This window comes from Protopterus annectens, chromosome 1.part0 (genome assembly GCF_019279795.1).
Source record: "Protopterus annectens isolate FY-2018-M chromosome 1.part0, PAN1.0, whole genome shotgun sequence".
In the NCBI taxonomy this organism is placed as follows: Eukaryota; Metazoa; Chordata; order Ceratodontiformes; family Protopteridae; genus Protopterus; species Protopterus annectens.
Window position 1 is genome coordinate 1,872,522,359 of NC_056725.1, and position 19,570 is coordinate 1,872,541,928.

General features: G+C 40.2%; 2 protein-coding genes across 3 annotated transcripts in view; one reads left to right on the top strand and one right to left on the bottom strand.

Annotated features, from left to right (window-relative positions):
• NIPBL (NIPBL cohesin loading factor) overlaps positions 1–19,570 on the bottom strand; it is a 4,951,262-nt gene that overhangs the window by 1,814,011 nt on the left and 3,117,681 nt on the right. The window lies entirely within an intron of this gene.
• Positions 1–19,570, top strand: part of IST1 (IST1 factor associated with ESCRT-III) — a 1,439,276-nt gene that overhangs the window by 1,132,522 nt on the left and 287,184 nt on the right. The window lies entirely within an intron of this gene.

A 19,570-nucleotide genomic window follows, 5' to 3' on the forward strand; every position in this document is an offset into this window, starting at 1 on the left:
TCCAACCTTTCAAAGGGACTTCATCAGAACTAAAAAAAACACACTATACACATACCTTTTATATACATGCAATATAGCATTCAATAATCAAAACCAATTAAATAATTTAATGACCCTTCCAAATGCCTTAATTTTAATACACAATTGATGTTAATTCATTCAGTCCTGAGGGTCTAAGAGCATTCAACCGCAGTTACCACTTAGCTCATCTCATCTATTTCCAAGTGCTCAGATGCAACTCTTCCTTGTGGGTCAGGGACGGTTTGCTGAATAACTAGGAAACTGAGGCAGTGATCATTAAATGCCTGAATTTGTCTTTACAGTTTACCATGTTTTATATCTAAAATATGTTCATAAATCCTCTCTCTAAAACATCTGGAAGTTTTTCCTATATAAAAGGCAGGACATTGTAAACATTTAGCAAGGTGTACAGCATTTTTGGATTGACAAATAAAATGCTCTTGAATATGGATATTAACATTTTCCACTCTAAAATTATCTTGGATGGTTAATATATAAAACCAATGATGTAGAAAAGTAGAGGCAGGCTGCAGGTCTCTTCCAAAAAGCTTTATTCACAGAATACACAAGCGCTTTCACCAACTGGCTTCTTCAGGTGTAATCAAGAACTAACAGCACACCTATATTTATACTATGCATCTCTCAATTATCTAATAAAGCACTTTCATAAAACATGAGAAACCATAAGTAAAACTTATAAATGTTTCCTCTATACAAAAAAGCATATATGCATTTTCAATAAATACCAATATCTATAAAATATTTACATAAATATATGCATTCAAAAATACAACAGGATAACTATCTACGTAGAGCTCTTTTTTTTAAAAAAGGTTTTAACGGTACATGGTCATTTAGGCCATGTCCATAATCAGCTCTCAACTTGACTATCCATTTTAATTCCAAGTTCTCTGTTTGTACATTAATGTCACCACCCCATTATGTTTTAACGGTACATGGTCATTTAGGCCATGTCCATAATCAGCTCTCAACTTGACTATCCATTTTAATTCCAAGTTCTCTGTTTGTACATTAATGTCACCACCCCTTATGTTTTCAAAATACCTATCACCCTAAAGGTAAATTGGTGCTCCATACTAGTTTATTTGGTGTGTTTAGCTAAGGCATTAAAAGAGCTTCCCTTTTTAATATGATAAATATGCTCTCGAATTCTATCTTTTAATAATCTATCCATTTTACCTATATAAAATTTGTTACAAATTCTGCAAGTAGCTAAATAAACGAAGTGTGAAGAATCACATGTAGCACTAACATTGAAGTTGAATAATCTACCTGTATCTGGATGTATAAATACATTGTCTGCATTTATATATTTACAATACTGGCATTTCAAGCAGGGTCTAGTTCCTTTATTATTATTTCGTAAATCAATGTCTCTGGGACCACATAATTGTCTCTCTAAAGATTTTTTATTCTTATAGGTAAATTCTGGAAATGCACCTATCAATTTGTTTATTTGCCTATCTGAAGTTAGAATATTCCAGTGCTCATTAATAATATCTGTGTAACACCTTATATCTCTTGAATATCTCTTGAATAACTGAAACAAAGTTTGTTTGTGTTTTCTTAACATGATCTTTAATACTACTTTCTATCGGAATTAGGAAAGTAGAGTTTGGCTCTAGTATGTCTCATATTCTTTACTGCATTAATACTATAATCAATTTCCGATTATAACCTGTATCTAATAAATCGGTTTCCACTGTAGTTAATTGTATTGTAAATGCATCATCCATAGCATTGTCTAGAAGATCTATACACTTGGTTTTGAGCTACATTTTTAAAGATAAACTGAGGATGCATACCATCTCTCCTAAGGAGATTATTAACATGGCATTCTTTCTTATACATTTTAATACTCAAGTCACTATTTGCGACCTGCATAATCAAAACATTCAAAAAGCTTATTTCCTTACTTGAATAGTTCAAAGTAAACTTAAGGAAACTTGTAGAGGTATTGATGTAATCAATAAATACTTTCAACTTTTCAATAGAGCCCTTCCATATCATAAAGAGGTCATCTACAAATCTATGGTAAAACAGTACATCATTCACAGTCATCTTTCATCAAATATTCCTTCTCCCATTTCAGCATTACGGCATTGGCATAACTATTCCCACAAGACGTTCCCATGGCAACGCCTTGATTTTGCCAAAAAAACTTATCTTTATATATGAACACATTGTTCTCTAAAACAAGATTCAATAACTTACATATCAACTCTATCTTATTACAGTCATAATTCCCATTGCTGTGCATTTAATCTGCTACACTCCTAATTCCATGCTCATTGGGTATAACTGTAAACAATGAGACGACATCACATGTAACTAATATCTGTTTACTCATAGTATGCTCACAAAATTTATAAAGATCTTTAACAAATTGTTCAGTGTCCTTAAGAATATGTTCTGAAGTGCTAATAATAACTTTCAGAGTTTTTTTCCAAGTATATAGATATAGCCTCAGTACACCAAGTCCTACCAGACACAATTGGTCTCATTGGGGGATTTTCTAAACGTTTATGCAACTTGGGCAGTCCTTGTATTATTGGAATGGTGGGTTTAATAATAAGAAAATATTGAAAAAGTTTTTCATCTATAATATTATTGCCAACCATCAATCTTAGCTGCTCATGTATGTATTTAACCATTTTATTAACTTTTAGTAGAGTGATAGGTTTATAAAAAAAACTCTATCACTCAGGAGAGAATACATTCTCTTGTCATAATCATCCTTATCAAGGATCAGTATAGGTCCCCCTTTGTCCGCAGGACGTATCATAATAGAGTTATTAGTTCTAAGATTTTTCAAAGCAATACATTCATCCCTGGTTAAATCATGCCATTTATTTTTATCTAACATTTCTTGTTCATAAAATTTTTTGTAAACTTCATCAATACATATTTTTTCAACTGCAGAAATCAGTGGATTCATATTAGGTATAAAACAACTAAGTTTGCTATACACAACTCATTGTTCATGCTATCATTAGCAAACATCATTTTCAACATCAAGTTTCTAGGAAACATTTTAATATCTAAAACTACTTCTGTGATGTCAGAGTGCATTGTAGGAATAAATGACCGTCCTTTTTCTAAAACCTTGAGCTCATTATATGACAAAACATAATGTGATAAATTTATGACTAACTTTTGTTGCTTAAGAACGCTTTCTTGATGGTGTTAAGGACTCCCCATGCTGTCCGTTTGTTTCCTTTTGTGCCTGGTTGTGCTTCTTCCCCTCATTTGGGACTGGTTCTGCCGACCCCTTCCTTTGCTGTTCGAACGACTTCTGGTTGGTAGCGGAAATTGTAGACCTGCTGGTTGAGTGCCTTCCAAAAAAGGAGTAGTAGGAAGGAGTTCATCATTGAAATCATTATGTATGCTTCCATTTATACCATTATGTACTTGTGCTTTAGTGATAACTGTTCTTTTCTTGGCAGTTGTAGTATCGGATGCAACAGAGTTACAACCTAACCCTGCAGTCAAAAAGCCACTCCCTTCAGATGTTGGTTGTGCATCATTAACATTCTGAAGTATTGGTACCTGCAAAGTACTTTCTTTATTCACAATAGCATTGTTGGAAGATATTAAATCAATTGTTTCAGTGTTCATACCAGTAATATTATTTCCATGTGTAGCTGGATTAACAATTCTCGGCCGCATAAACACATGACCATTCAGAAAATCGATTTTGTCTCTTTGTAATTTCTTTAGTTTAATTTGAGTCCATCTTCGCCCATACGCCGACACATTATCAAGTGTATCAGTTACTGGTTTCATGAGTACAGTGGAATCATATTTCTTGCACAAGTCTAGGTACTTAATTCTTACAGTTGACAAGATTTTTTGCTCTTGTTCGGCATCCTCCGATAACAATTTCAAGTACCGCAGACTTGCTTGTATGTTTTTGCCAGGCACTCAGTAACATAGGATCGCAATTGGTCTGGGCTGGCATTTTTAAAATTCTCAAGCCCCTGGGTATAATACTTTCTTCAATACACATTTGCAAATGATATTTCTCATATTGTGTTCTTTTAAGCCTAAGTTCTTTTTCCAGAGAGAACAATTCACTTTTCAGTGCTATGAAATCTATTTCAGTCATTTCATCAGATTCTAATGCATTTTTTTCGTGTAACAATGGGTTAATGTTAAGTTGTCTATCTCACCTTCATTCTTGCTGGTTGGGGTTCGGAGCCAGTCCTCGGCTCCAACTTGGCCATCTTCAAAAGCTCGAGAGCTACTTACTGGCTCGAGGCCCCCCTATATCCCATGATGCCTGGCGCTAGATACCTAGATCTCATTTGCCGTTTATGCTGCGAGGTTGCTTTCACTGGCTCAGGTTATATTTTTCAATTTTATTGTCATTGTATAAAAATATTTTATATTATAGTTGGTGTTTAAAATAGTTAGTGTACTTTCAGTAGTTGTAGTTGGCTATTTGTATTTAGTCTCCTTCCCTTGAAAACTCGTTTTCTTGTTGGAGAGTTTTCCCCTCTCCCGTTTCTCTTCTTAAAGGTAGCCGTTTTAGTTGGAGGCTAATCCTTGTTTCAATTTTTTATGTAATAGTTTCTTTGTTAGAAATTGTGGTAGATTAGTAGGTCTAATTACCTTTTCTTAGATAATAGTGCGTGTACTGTTAGGGTGTGGTAACTTGTGTTGAGTGTGTGTGTTTTTACTAGTTACCTATTTCCCTTTTTGTAATTTTTTTTTTCTCTGTAAATTGATTTTTTCCGTTTACAGGTATGTCTAAAGATACGAAAGTATCTGGATTCAAGAAGTGTGACTCGTGCTGTCAGAAGATGTCACTGACAGATGGTCACACTTCTTGTGTCTACTGTTTGGGCGCCCTACACCTGCAGGACTCTTGTTCGGTGTGTCACGCCTTTAGTCCAAGAGTCCTGCAGGAGCGTAGGAATAAGCTAATCCTTAAGGGTTTGCTCAAACCTGAAGGGTCACCGGCTAAGTTTCAGTCAGTGAACCCTCTAAGCCAACGAAGCCACCTGCTCCCAGTTGGATCCGTCGTCAAGTGTGGTGTCTGCTTCAACTTCAGTTCCGACTGAAACCGAAGTGCCTATCTCCCAGTCGGCCCTGACCCCGGTGTCGGAACCGTCAGGGAGTCGAAAATGCTCTAGGTCTCCATCCCTAGAGTCGATACACTCTGCTCCGGGGTCGCCTCTGTTACAGTCGGAGCGAAGTCACCGATCCCACTCTTCTCAGTCTTCTAGACTATCTGACCATGATTTGGAGAGAGTGGTGAGCAGGCTCCTAAAATTGCAGGCCCTGGCTAAAATATTATCCAGCCCCCCTCATCAGGGTTCGGCTCCGCCTGTCTCTGCAGTAGTTCCTCCTTCAACTCATCCCTTGAGTTTGGAGCCGGAGCTTGCTGGGGCTCGGATCGTGGAACCGTTGGCACCGATACCTACCTTTTCAGTTCCTTCTGCTCCGATCTCATCCATGGTGCCGTCCTTGGAGGGATCTGGGCGCCGGGACTCCCTTGTCAGCTCCGAGGGGGCGAGTGGCATCGGACCCTTGTCCGACCCCGTTCTCCCTCTCGGAACTTTGGCGCAGGTGAGTTTGGCTCCTACATCGGCCTCAGAGCTGTCTATCTCAGTGTCGGGAAGGATCCCAGTCTCTTCAGAGCTGGAGCCTTCTCCGGTATCGGGAAGGGGCGCCTTGGAGGTCATGAGGAGTGTGCTGGCCTCTGAGTCAGCCCCACAGTCAGCCTCATCGGCTCCTCCCCCCATGGTGCCTGTGTCTGCCTCTGCCCCTCTTCCAGACCCCAAGCGTGGGGAACAAGCACTTCAGGGCACCCCATTGGGTGCATCTTCTTCTTCTGAGGCCTCCCCTGATCATTCAGAGGAGCCCCCTCGAAAGAAGAAATGCAAGAGGAAGCATGTTAACTCCCCTGAGTCTGTCACTTCAGATACCGACTTGGAGGATTCGGAAGGGTCCCCGAGATCCCCTTCTGAGGATGTCTCTCTCAGACATCCTTGAGATACTTAGAGAGGGAACTGGACTACCCTTAACCCTTCTGAGGATGAGTCTGTATTCCTGGACGCGTTTGGTTCCCGATCCTCCACCTCCTGGGTGTCTTCGCCTTTCGATCCATTGATGTCTGTGGTGACTTGGAAGGCATGGTCAGCCCCAGAAACAGTGGAACCAACTTCCCCCGAAGACCCACAAAATGTATTACTACACCACAAGACAAGCAATTTCTGACTATCGGTGTTCCTGTTGATGCCATGGTGGTAGCAGCGGCCACAGAAAAGGAGTTGGCTGAAACTTCATCTGTCCATCCCCCTAATAAGGAATCTAGGACGATGGACAGATATGGGAAGCGGATGTTTGCATCAGCGACCTTCTCCATGAGGTCGCTGAACTACTTGTGCCACTGTACCCGCCTTCAAAGGGATCTCCTTAAAGAGCTAGGAGATACCCTTCAAGATCCATCAGCTGCGGGGGCCCAGGCTAAGGTTGCCTTCCAGCTGGCGACTCTTAATTTGGTAGTAAACTCCTCCATGCGGCTCATCTCTTATGCAGCCGATGGTGCGAGTAGGGCAGCAGGCACAGGCGTGGCCTTGAGGAGGCATGCCTGGATGCAGTTATGTAACTTTGCAGAACCCTTCAGGGCGTCTTTCACAAACACCCCCTTTGGTTCTGCTCTTTTTGGACCACAGGTGAAGGATACCCTTGCCAGGTGTGAGCAGGAAGGCAAGACTCTCTCTGCTGTGGGAGTCCGTTTTTCCACTCCTTCAAGACCATATCACAAGGGTCAGAAGAGTGGAAAGATGTGGTTCCGGAAACCCCAGGGAGCCGTGCCTGACACACGTGGAGAGTTCCCCTCCAGGGGCAGAGGAGGGAACAACAATTGACGCCGCCCTCGAGGCAGTGGGGGTCCGCAAAATCAGGGCCAAAGAGAATCTTTCTCTGACAATCCCTTCCAGCATCCCTGAGGCACTGCCCGGCTGTCCACCTTCGGAGGCAGTCGGGGGAAGATTATAGCTGTACCCAAAAGCCTGGCAAAGTATAACACAAGACAAATGGGTACTGTCTATCCTATCCGAAGGCTACAAAATCCCTTTCTTTCGCACTTCCTACGTTCCCAACAAATCCCTTCCAGATGTTCCACCCAATCTAAGGGATCAAGCAGTTCTAGAAATTTCAAAACTGCTAAGAAAAAGAGCCATCCAGCCAGTCCCGGCAGACCAGCAAGGATCTGGAATTTATTCGAGGTTCTTTTTGTTACCAAAAAAGACAGGGGACTGGAGACCCATTCTGGATCTCAGCAGACTAAACAGATCTGTTCAAAGAATGAAGTTCCGGATGGTCACGCTACAGTCCATTTTACCCTTTTTGGGTCAGGACAATTGGATGTGCACCATAGATCTTCAGGATGCGTACTAACATATCAAAATGGACAGACGCTCCAGAAGATTCCTCTGCTTCCAGCTGGGAGCCAGTCATTATCAGTACAGAGCTCTGCCCTTTGGTCTCACCACAGCCCCCAGGGTGTTCACCAAATGTTTGGCAGTAGTTACCGCTCACCTGAGACGGCAAGGATTCCAGGTGTTTCCATATTTAGACGACTGGCTCCTTACTGCAACCACCAGGTATCACCTGCTGCGAGCCAGACACTACACCATTCAAACTTGCTCCAAACTAGGCATCACAATAAATTTAGAAAAGTCTGCATTGTCGCCTTGTCAATCTATTACCTTTATAGGCGCAAACTTAAATGCAAAGGACCTGTCAGCGAGACTTCCATTAGAGTACTGGACATTCGCCGACATGTCCAGGTCTTATTAGGATGCAAAAAAATTCAGGCCAGATTCGTCCTAAAGACCATGGGTCTCATGGCAGTGGCTATCGTACTAGTCCCCCTCGCTCGTTTTCATATGAGGATTCTTCAGTGGATGCTGTTCACCCAATGGTCTTTCCAGCAACTTCCAATGTCTCACAAAATAATAACACAGACATGCAAAAAACAACTTGCTTGGTGGATGGTTTCCCCATCAGTACCCCAGGGCAGACCATTTGCTCTTCCTCCTCCAGTGGCTACGGTGACCACTGATGCCTCCCTGATCGGGTGGGGTGGGGGGGGATTTTCAGGGCAGAACAGTCCAAGGCACCTGGCAGCCTCACGAGTACCATCGGCACATCAATGTCTTGGAGATGAGGGCCGTGCTTTTGGCGTTGCAAGCTCTTCACAACTCTCTTCCTGCCAGGACCATTGCAATTCAAACAGACAATATGTCGGTAGTGTGGTACATCAACAAGCAGGGCAGAACCAGGCCCTACCCCCTATGTCGAGAAACACTCACTCTGGCAGTGGGCAGTCTCTTCCCAATGGTTTCTGATAGCAGTGCACATCCCTGGGAAGTCCAACGTTATAGCGGACAGGCTGAGCAGAGCAATTCTCATGCCTCATGAGTGGTCTCTCAATCACACAGTGGCGGACCAAATCTTCCGCAAATGGGGTCAGCCTTGCTGCGACCTTTTTGCCACCCCCTTCAACAGCAAGTGCAACAATTTCTTCTCTCTCCCGGACACTCCCCCAGAGACGCTCTAGTTCACGATTGGCCTCAGGGACTTCTTTATGCATTCCCTCCGTTCCCCCGATTCCCAAATTAATACAGAAAGCTACCACATTGGGATGCAAGATGATCCTCATTGTCCCTTACTGGCCTCAACAAATTTGGTTCCCGTTCCTGCATCATTACCTTCTGGAGCAACCCTGGACCCAGTTCCAGACCTCCTGATCCATCAATCGGGTGGGCTGCACCAATCCCTTCAATCTCTCCAGCTCACTGCTTGGTTGCTCCACTTCCGACCTTAGCCAGGCTTCCGAACATCTCCCACTCGGTGCGTGAAATCATCTTATATCGCACAAGTCTACCACAAGAAAGACTTATGCTAGTAAGTGTAAACATTTCTCTTTCTGGGCAGAGGCTAGGAATATAGATCCCTTTTCAGCTCCTGTACACCATATTTTGGAATTTTTAGCGGAACTTTTTCGTGCTGGATCGTCTTCTGCCACGATTAGAGTTCAGTTGGCTGCAATTTCAAACTTTCATACAGTTCTATCGGATACTAGTATTATGTCCCATAAGCTTTGTAAAGCTTTTCTCAAAGGGGCTACTTTACTTAGGCCCCCAGTGAGAGATCCCCCACCACCGTGGGATTTAAATTTGATTTTAGCTTCCCTGATACCGCCCCCCCCCCCTTTGAACTGGCAGCTTCTTGTTCCTTGAAGTTTCTTTCTTGGAAAACCCTTCTGGTTGCAATTACTTCAGCCAGAAGAGTTTCTGAGCTTCAGGCTCTTTGTGTTCGCCCTCCTTATCTAGTTTTCCACAATGACAATGTCTCCCAGGACTAATCCTTCCTTCCTTCCTTCCAAAGGTTTCTTCTGACGATTTGAATCAGTCTATTGATCTGCCTGTGTTTTTTCCAAATTATTCCAACAAGGCGGAATACAAATTGCATCAGTTGGATGTTCATAGACAGTTACTCTTTTTACTTGCATAGAACTAAGCAAATAAGAAAATCGGACCAGCTGTTCCTGTCCTATGCTGAGGGTAAACAAGGTCTACCTGTGTCAAAAGTAACCTTATCTAGGTGGTTGACATCTATCATTACATTTATATATCAGCTAAGGAATAAAGAGCTTCCTGCTAAACCAAAAGGTCACTCCACTAGAGCGCTAGCTACTTCAGTGGCTTTTCAGGCAAGATTGCCAAGGGAAACGCAGATATATGGACCAGTCCTCGTACCTTTATTTCACATTATAAGCTGGACGTGTCCTCCAGGAGCAGAGCTGATTTTGGTTCCACTGTTCTGAAGAGTCTGTTCCAATGAGCCACCCAGGGTTGAGGTGCTAGGGATGCTGTCCCAACCAGCAAGAATGAAGGCGAGATAGACAACTTAACATTAAGAAGTTATGTACCTACCATAACGTTCCTTGTTAGTTGTCTTCTTCTCGCCTGCTTTCTTGCGTTCCACCCTCCATCCCCCTATCCTAGTAGACCAAGAAGAGTTCCTTATGTTTTTCTCACTGGCTGAGTCTTCTCTGGCTATTGCTTCTGACTAGTAGTCTCTCCAGTAGGATTTATGCATTCTAGGACAGGATTCCTATATTGTTGTTATTATTATTATGTCTGCAGTTAGACTTACCAAATGAGATTTGGGTATCTAGTGCCAGGCATCATGAGATATAGGGGGGCCTCGAGCCAGTAAGTTGCTCTCGAGCTTTTGAAGATGGCCAAGTCGGAGCCGAGGATCAGCTCCGAACCCCAAGCAGCAAGAAAGAAAGCGAGAAGACGACAACTAACATGGAACGTTATGGTAGGTACATAACTTCTTATTCTTTTCGCTCACCTTCAGTATGAAATTGTTCACATTTTTATCAGTCCATAGGATATTGTTTGAAGGATTGTAATCCAACTCTATATTCTCCATTCCTGTAGCCATTTCCTGGTCTCCGTGTGTTAAAATACTAGTAGCAAATATTCCACAGAAACAAAATAAAATCACAAGGACTACCAGGTACCTCAGAATGCAAAGAATAAGAACAATGATGTAGAAAAGTAGAGGCAGGCTGCAGGTCTCTTCCAAAAAGCTTTATTCACAGAATACACAAGCGCTTTCACCAACTGGCTTCATGTGTATGCAAGAATTAACAGCACACCTATATTTATACTATGTATCTCTCAATTATCTAATAAAGCACTTAAAGGTATACCAAACATTAAAATAAAAATGGATAGTCAAGTTGAGAGCTGATTATGGACATGGCCTAAATGACCATGTACCGTTAAAACCTTTTTTAAAAAATAGAGCTCTACGTAGATAGTTATCCTGTTGTTGTATTTTTGAATGCATATATTTATGTAAATATTTTATAGATATTGGTATTTATTGAAAATGCATATATGCTTTTTTGTATAGAGGAAACATATGTTTTACTTATGGTTTCTCATGTTTTATGAAAGTATTTGTGTTTTTTAAAAAAAAAATTATTTTAATGTTTGGAATACCTTTAAGTGCTTTATTAGATAATTGAGAGATGCATAGTATAAATATAGGTGTGCTGTTAGTTCTTGCATACACCTGAAGAAGCCAGTTGGTGAAAGCGCTTGTGTATTCTGTGAACAAAGCTTTTTGGAAGAGACCTGCAGCCTGCCTCTACTTTTCTGCATCGTTGGTCTTATTCTTTGCATTCTGAGGTACCTGGTAGTCCTTGTGATTTTATTTTGTTTCTTTGGTTAATATATAAAGACATTACTTACACATGCCACATTTAACGTTACCAAGTCTTTTGTTGTTCATATGTTGGTATTAGGCTATCGGCCCTAGAGCCTATACAAGCCTAGCCATAACAATTCCCTGGCTATTTCTTTCCACAATATTTACTTACCTGGACCCCTGTCTAGCAGGGCGACTGACGTGATCCCTGGGGTGAACTTCCTATCTCCCATCCAGTCGTCAAGGGTCCTTTTGAAGAGGGCCAAAGAGGCGCTCTGTGTGACATGTATGGGCAGTCTATTCCAGAGTCTGGTGAGTCTCTGTGTCAGGAACCTATCCCTCCAGAATGTTTTGTTCATTGTGATGACAAAGTTTAGATCCCTGGAGCATGTGGGCTCTGAGGGATTGAGATTTCTTTAAGTGTAGCATGTCTAACAGCTCTGGATTTGACATGGCCTTGTATGTTAAGCAGAGATCGCCTCTGAGTAGACGATATGCAACAGAGTATAGCTGGAGTTTCTTCAGATGGTCAGCATAGAGCAATCTGCTTTAGGCCTGTGATTCTTTTAGTGAGGTATTTCTGCGGCCTTTCCAGTTGTTGCAGATGTCTTGAGAGGTACATAGCAAACAGGGCATTGTATTCTATAATGGGTCTAATGAGGGATGAGCACAGTGGGACAATGACTACTTTTTTTTTTTCTGGATGAAAAGCCCTTAGTGATGAGGTGAGCCACATAGGATTTCCTGACTGTTGTGGCAATGTGATTATCGAAGGTGAGACCACTCTCCACCCTAAGTCTCTTATCACACTTTCGGTGTTGTACATTTTTTGGCACTGAGCTTGAGCCCATGGCTCTGGCACCAAGCATCTGTTTCTGTAAGGTCCTTTTGTAGAATATTGTTTTTGCCTTTAAACATTTCACTACCGCATTTATTTTCTAAAATGATTTTAAAAGACTGGTCCTTTTTCAAAACTATTGTCTGCTTACCACTGAAATATCCAGTAATTGATTTATCAATTGATAATAGGTTCCAATTATTATTTAACACTTTGGTTATTGCTGTACTATCTTTGTTGTAAACAATTATGAAAGAAAAATGTCTAATCACTTCCTCCCTTTTCTCCCCTTTTATTAACCATACCCATGTTCGGGTGTCTACTTAAAATAGATTTAAAAATTCCCTTTTGCCTCTTTGACAACTTCTTTAATGCTATTTAGTAATTTAATAGGATAATCCCTCTTTTTAAATAAATCAAGTACTCTTTGTCCTTCTCAAATCTGGAAATTACTTCTTCAAGGTAAATTCTAAGAGCCCTGAGGTACATGGAATTTGCAGTACAGATTATTTTTTGCCACACTCCATGTAAGGGAAGATTCAGTGGTACAAAAATACATCTGTCCTTCCTAGTTCCTCAATTCTCTGGTGGGTAAACCAGGTAAAACTCAATCCAGGTGTTCCCTTTCTGGTTCCAGCTTCTCTCCACAAAGTTTCAACAGATGCTTCTGATCTAACCTGTGGAACATTTTTAAGGGGCATGATAGACCAAGGAGTTTGGGCTAGGTAAGACCAGAGTAGATACATAAACATCAGAGAGATGAAAGCCCTGATCTTTGCTCTGCAACCTCTTCACCGCTTACAGTCTAGTGGAACTTTGCAAGACTTAACAGACAATACCACAGTTATGTGGTATCTCAACAAACAGGGGAACAATGTTCTGCCATCTCTGCATGCTGGCCATGATGGCTTGGAATATTGCTTTTAGCCACAATCTTTTCTCCAGGCAACTTACATCCATGAGAAATATATTCAATGGCAGATTATCCAAACAGATCCAAGGCAGACCCTCAAGAATGGATGCTGAACTGAGTGTTTTTGTCCAAATTGTCCATCAGTGGGAAATTCACCAGACATCTTTTTGTTTCTAGTCTGAGTAGATAGCTCAGACTGCTCTTTTAAAAAAAAAAAAAAAAAAAAAAAAAAATTCCATGCAGGGAAGCATGGAAAATAGACATCTTTTCAATCCCATGGAATAGGAAATACCTATCCCTTCCCTCACCTTTTCTTCCTTTCCAAAGGTCCTTATGAAGATTCAGAAGGACTGCTTAAAGTGCTACTGGTGACTCCAGTCTTTTTCATCTAGCCAAGGGCAGTCACCACAAATTATCCCACAGGTTGGACCTGCTAACATAGAAAAGGGGCGCTCATTCCTCCAACCTGCAAACTCTCAATTTGACAGTCTGGAGGATAGACTTCTGATTCCATTAAGACGGATACCTTTAGTATGAGGGTGTGCAGCAGGTAATAAAGGAGGCAAGGAAACCTCCTACAGAAAAAATCTTGCATTTCCAAATGAAAAGATTTTCTGCCTAGTGTCATAACAGAGAAAAGGACCCCTATCAACCGAGTATCCCTAATATACTTGAATATTTTGTGAACTGCTTAACTCAAAGCTAGCGTGTACCGCTATATAACAAGAAGCATCTCTCAGCCTTTTCTGTAGATGGTTTAGACTTTTATTTCCATTTTCTAGGAATTGCTTTTTTTGGCAGTCATCAGAATTAAAATTAACAAGGCCTTATATATAAGCAATTCAGATCCCAGTATCCCAGCTCAAAAAATAATTTCCTTAGTTGCACTTCATTTGCTTGGCCAGTACTCTTGACAGAGGACTTTGTAGGGAATATTTAAAGCCCGTCAGCTCTTTATACTCTGAGAATGTATGCTTCTATAATACCACCATAATTTGCCATCTACCTGAGGAAAAATTCTTTGGTGTTTGCTTGGGGTATAAACGTATATATAGAATACCTTCCAGGCAAGCATCCTAAATCTTCTCTAGATTTTGTTGCATATTTGGGACCCATACAAGTCTTTCCATTGTTTCTTTGTGAATTCCTTATCTAATCTCTCTTCCCAATCTTGTCTGGCCTCCTCTGATTTATTGCTATAGTTTTTGTGCAATATTTTATGCCATACTAATTATTCATTTTTAACAGCAACTTTTGTAGATTTGATTTAAAACTTGACCAGTGCAAGTCATTCATTTAGGATTCCCATATCACTTTCTCTTTGTCTGTACTGTAATAGCAATTTCTGATTGGGAAGGCAGTCAACTAGCCTGCAATCCAAATGTTTTCTTGGCCTTTTCCCATTCTGTTACCTTTCCTTCTATAATTATTTGTTCTTGATACCTTGGCTTCTTTGCCAGTTTCCTCTAGTAAATTACATCCCCTTCTTGCCCATTCACTGTTCCACTAATACCTGTCGGCAGAATCTCCTTTCCCCATTCCCTTTTGTTGTAGTTCTTAGTATAATTTCTGCTACTTTATGAATATAATATTCTGTATGCTTGTTGCTGTTAAGAAGCTGCATCCAAATTATCAGTCTTTACGTATTTCTTGAATCATCCCTTTCCACTTTTAATTGTAGCTTTCTGCTTGTGTTATGTATATGAGTTTTAACTTTGTAGCTGTAAAACATCCTTTCTGATCAGGTAGTCCTAAACCTCCTTGTTCTATTGGGAAGGTAAACTTATCCCACTTGACTCTTGCCTTCTTCCCCTCAGATAAACTACTTCAACTTTTTATTAATTACTATCCCATACTTCACCTCTTGTTGATAAAAATCTGCCTGACCTTTGTATAAAACTAAAAGAACTGAAAACATTTTTACTGCTTATATCTTATCCATAGGAAAGAGCTTCCAGGTTCTCAGTTTTTTTTCATCTTTTATTTAGTCTCCTCCCACATATCTTTAGCTGCCATAAGAGTCCTTTTTAAGCCATATACTAAATAATTCATTTTATCATGACCCCAGAGCTCTGGGTTGCTGAACCAATTCATGTGTTGGCACATAGTTTATGGCTATAGCCTTTGATGTGAAGTTATTCTGTCTCACTGTTCATTCTTTACTGATTGTTCAGCGCCAAACCCTCGGCTCCGAGTCGGCCAATTGCAAAGCTCAAGGTCTTCAAATAGCTCGAGGCCAAGTCCCTATCCCATGATGCACCTAGAGTTACCTCTGATCTAGTTTGCCGCTGCAATAGATCAGCGGTTCTGCATTAGCTCAGGCCAGTAAAACTGTTTTCTACTTACTACTTTACTCATATTAAGATAGTTAGATAGCTTAAATAGTTTAAATAGTTTTGTAAAGGTCTTACAGGTTTCTGGTGTTACTACATTTTAGTCCCTTCCCTTAGTGTGATTAAAAATTCTCCTAGTTGGCCTCTTCTTTTAGGCGTAATTTAAAAGCATGTTTCTAATTAATAGTGTGTTTAATCAGTGCCCTTTTGTTACATTATTTGCTAAATAGATAGTGTATAGTTATTTGCTGTGTGGTGCGTTTAGCCTTGAATTTTTTTGAAAAAGGCTTGAATTTTTAATTACTGTTGCAGTTTTTGTAGTTAACAGTAATTATTGTGTCAGGAAATGCAAATGCTTCCATTCCCCTGCTCAAAATCTCAACTTACTCTGTTGAATGCTTTTTCTGCATCAAGACTCACCAACAGCAGTGGCATTTTCTTATGTTCTGCTTCCCTTTGGATCATCATTGTTCTAATAATGTTGTCAAATGTTTGCCACCCTCCACAAAACCAGACTGATCTGTCAGTCTTGGCATCTCATTTGCCAATCTATTAGCCCTTATAGACATAAACACTTTATAATCATGTTTAAAATTGTAATGGGCCTATATGAAGTTAGATCTGATGGGTCTTGACTGTCTTTATGATTTGCAGCCACCACAACTTTTTTTCCAGGATGTTGGTCCCTTCCCCCCTTTTAAAATACTGTTAAAACCTTCCAGATCTTTATCACTTTCTTCTCTCCTAGCTTCCAGACTTCCATGAGAATACCCCTCTATTCATAGTTTCATAGGTAGGTACTAGGCTGTCTGCCCAAGGGCCTATGTAAGCCTAGTCAGCAAGGTACCATAGCTTACGCCACCCAAGAAAGTTTTATTTTCTTGTGCCACTGTCCAGCAGAGAGACAGAAGTGATCCCCGGGGTGTATTTCCTATTTCCCATCCACTCATCAAGATTTTTCTTGAAGAGTGCTAATGAAGAACTTTGCTTGACATAGATGGGTAGCTTGTTCCAGAGTATAGGAAGTCTCTGGGACAGGAATCTATCCCTCCAGCATGTCCTGTTTATTCTGGTGACAAGGTTTAGGTCCCTAGAGCGTGTAGCTTGGAGGGATTGGGATTTCTTTGTGTAGCATGTCCAACAGCTCTGGGTTTGACATTGCTTTTTATGTTGGGCAGAGATCACCTCGGAGTAGGCGATATGCTACGGAGTAAAGCTGGAGTTTTTTGAGGCGGTCAGTGTAGGGCATTTGTTTGAGGCCAGTAATCCTCTTTGTGAGGTACTTCTGTGGCCTTTCCAGCTGCTGCAGATGTCTTGAGGTACATTCCAAAAGGGGCGTTGTACTCTATAATGGGTCTGAGTGACGAGTAGAGGGGAGCAATGACCTCTTTTCTCCTGGATGAGAATCCCTTTATGATGAGGTGTGCCATGTAGAAGGACTTCCAGACTACTGTGGCGATGTGACTGTCAAAGGAGAGACTACTGTCCACCTGGGTCCCAAGGTCTCTTATCAAGCATTTGGTGTCAAGTAGATTGCTGCCTATGTGGTAGTTCATGGGTACAGAGTTTTTACCAAAGGGGATGACACTGCACTATTCCTGGAGACTTTCCTGCAGATTTGTTATACATTACAATTTTTATCTCATTTCTTATCTTAACTGTTAATTGTTGAGCCTAATCTTTGTCTAACCTTGGCATATTTAAGTCTTCCATGGATATTTCCATTTGAGCTTTTTCTTGATTTCTCCACTTCTCCAGTTATACAAATGTGCCTAAAATGTTTAAAATATTTCTAATACATACCTCTACAGTATCATATGAAAATCTGTATAAGGCAGAGAAATGTGGAAATCAAGAAAAAGTACAAATGGAAATGTCTATGGAATAATTAAGTATGCCAAGGTTAGAGGTAGGCTAGATTCAGTTAACAGTTAAGATAGGAGTAGTTGAGGTAAAATGGTGATTTATAACAAAGCTACATAAAACTTTCCAGGAGTAGATGGTGTTCCTGTGGAAGTTGGGAAGCTAGGAGGGAAGAAAATGATAAAGGTCTGGAAGGTTTTGTTTAACAGAATTTTAAAGGGAGGGGAGACACCAACATCCCAGAAAAAGCTGTGATGAAATACCTAAAGATGGTAAAGACCCATCAGATCCAGCCCATTTTCGTTCTAAATGTATTTGTTTGTAGTGACTAAAAGACTGTCAAAGGTAATGCCAAAATTGATAGACCTGGATAAGTATGTTTTGTGGCAAAATTTGACAGCATTACTAGAGCAATGATGATCCAAAGGGAAGCAGAATGTAAAAAAATACCACTGTTATTGGGTCTTGATACAGAGAAAGCATTCAACATAGTAAGCTGGGATTTTGAGTAAGGCAATGGAAACATTTGCATTCCCTTGACACAGTAATAAGATTAATTAGGAAGATATATGAGGGATCAAGGGCGAAAATTAGAGTGAGGGGTTCCTCTCTGATACGTTCTATTTGAACAGAGGAACCACATAGGGGTGTACTCTTTCCCCTTTGTTAATTGCATTATATTTAATACCATTGGCAAAGAAAATAAGGGACTAAATTCAAAGTTATAATTGGTAATCAAGAAAAGTTGGCTTTATTTGCATTTATTTTTTACGTGATAAGACAAGAAAAAGACATTTCAGTGTTGTGGAAGATTCTTACATAGTTTTCTGTCTTTTTGTGTTACAAAATTAATGAAAATAAAACAGACCGACTATTTAGACTATGTACCCACACACAAATTGGTTAGCAATACCCATATTTATGTGGACTTGATAAAAAAAAAATACTTAATGAATATGGATTAAAAAGGATTCTGTTGTGGGCAACGAAGGATGTGTGAAAAGAGACTAAACAAAATGTAAGACAGAAACTGGTAGCTCTATTTTGTAGATATGTATAGCAAGATACAGGAAGTGAAAATGTTTAGTTCTTTTAGTTTTATACATGTTGGGCATGTTTTTATCAACCAAAAGAGAAGATGTTGATAGCAGTTAGGGTTGAAATGTTTTATCTGGGAGGGAAAGAGTGCAAGATTCAAGTGAGATAAGTTGATCCTGGCAATAGAACAAGGTGATTTGGGATTAGCTTATTTAAAGGAGTATTTCAGAACTACACAGATAAGGCTCCTGTACATAGCATAAGCAGAACGCTGTAGTTCAAAGTGGAAAGGGATGATGAAACAGGGAGGGGGGATTCAAGAAATAAGGAGTGCAAGGGATTTTGTATGTAGATGTAAACACCTATGAACCAGATCCTTGAGGAGAATGACAAGTAACAATATAGAATATTATATTCATAAAGTAGCTGAAAGTTTTCTAAGAACAAAGCCAACACAAGAATGGAGAAAGATTGTGCCAATAGAAATGACTGCAGTTAGGAGTACAGAGACTAGGCAAGATGGGGGCTGAAATTTACTGGAGAAAATTGGCAAAGGAACCAAGATATTGAGAGTAAATAATTAGAGAGGGAAAGGTAATAGAATGGAAAGAAGCAAAGAATACCTTTGGACTTAGAGGCTAGAGATTGCCTTCCCTAACAAGGATTGATGATCGTGTATGCAAAAAGAAAGAAATAGGGGGATGCTAAGTGAAAGACCTGCACTGGTAGAATTTTCAGTAGAATCTAGAAGAGAAGCTGCTGTTAAATATAATAATTAGTAGAGCATGTAACATTTTGCATGGTGACTACAGGAAGCCATCAGAAGAGGTTAAAAAGGATTAGGAGGAGAGATTGGATAAGCAATTCACAAAGAAACAATGGGAGGGTGTATGTATGGTCCCAAGTATGCAACAAAGTCTAGACAATTTCGGATTTTTGCTTGGAAGTGTTTGCACAGGTATTTTTATACACCAAGCAGACTCCAAAAAATTTTTCCTTGGGTAGATTGCAAATGTTGGAGGTTTGATGTGAAAAAAGGTAATTGGAAACATTTTAGTATAATGAGTTGTCAGACTTTAAAAATGTTCTACAGACTACTACGTCAGAAATACTGGATGAGCAAATTGGTATAACTAAGGAAATTATTTTTTGAGCTGTGAAACGGAATTGAAATTGCCTAAACACAGTAAGGCCTTGTTGAGTAGAATTCTGGTAGCTGCCAAAAAAATTAAATTGCTGGAAAACTGAAATCAAAGTCTAAGCCAGTTGTCTTAAAAGTAGTGAACAGAGATGAAA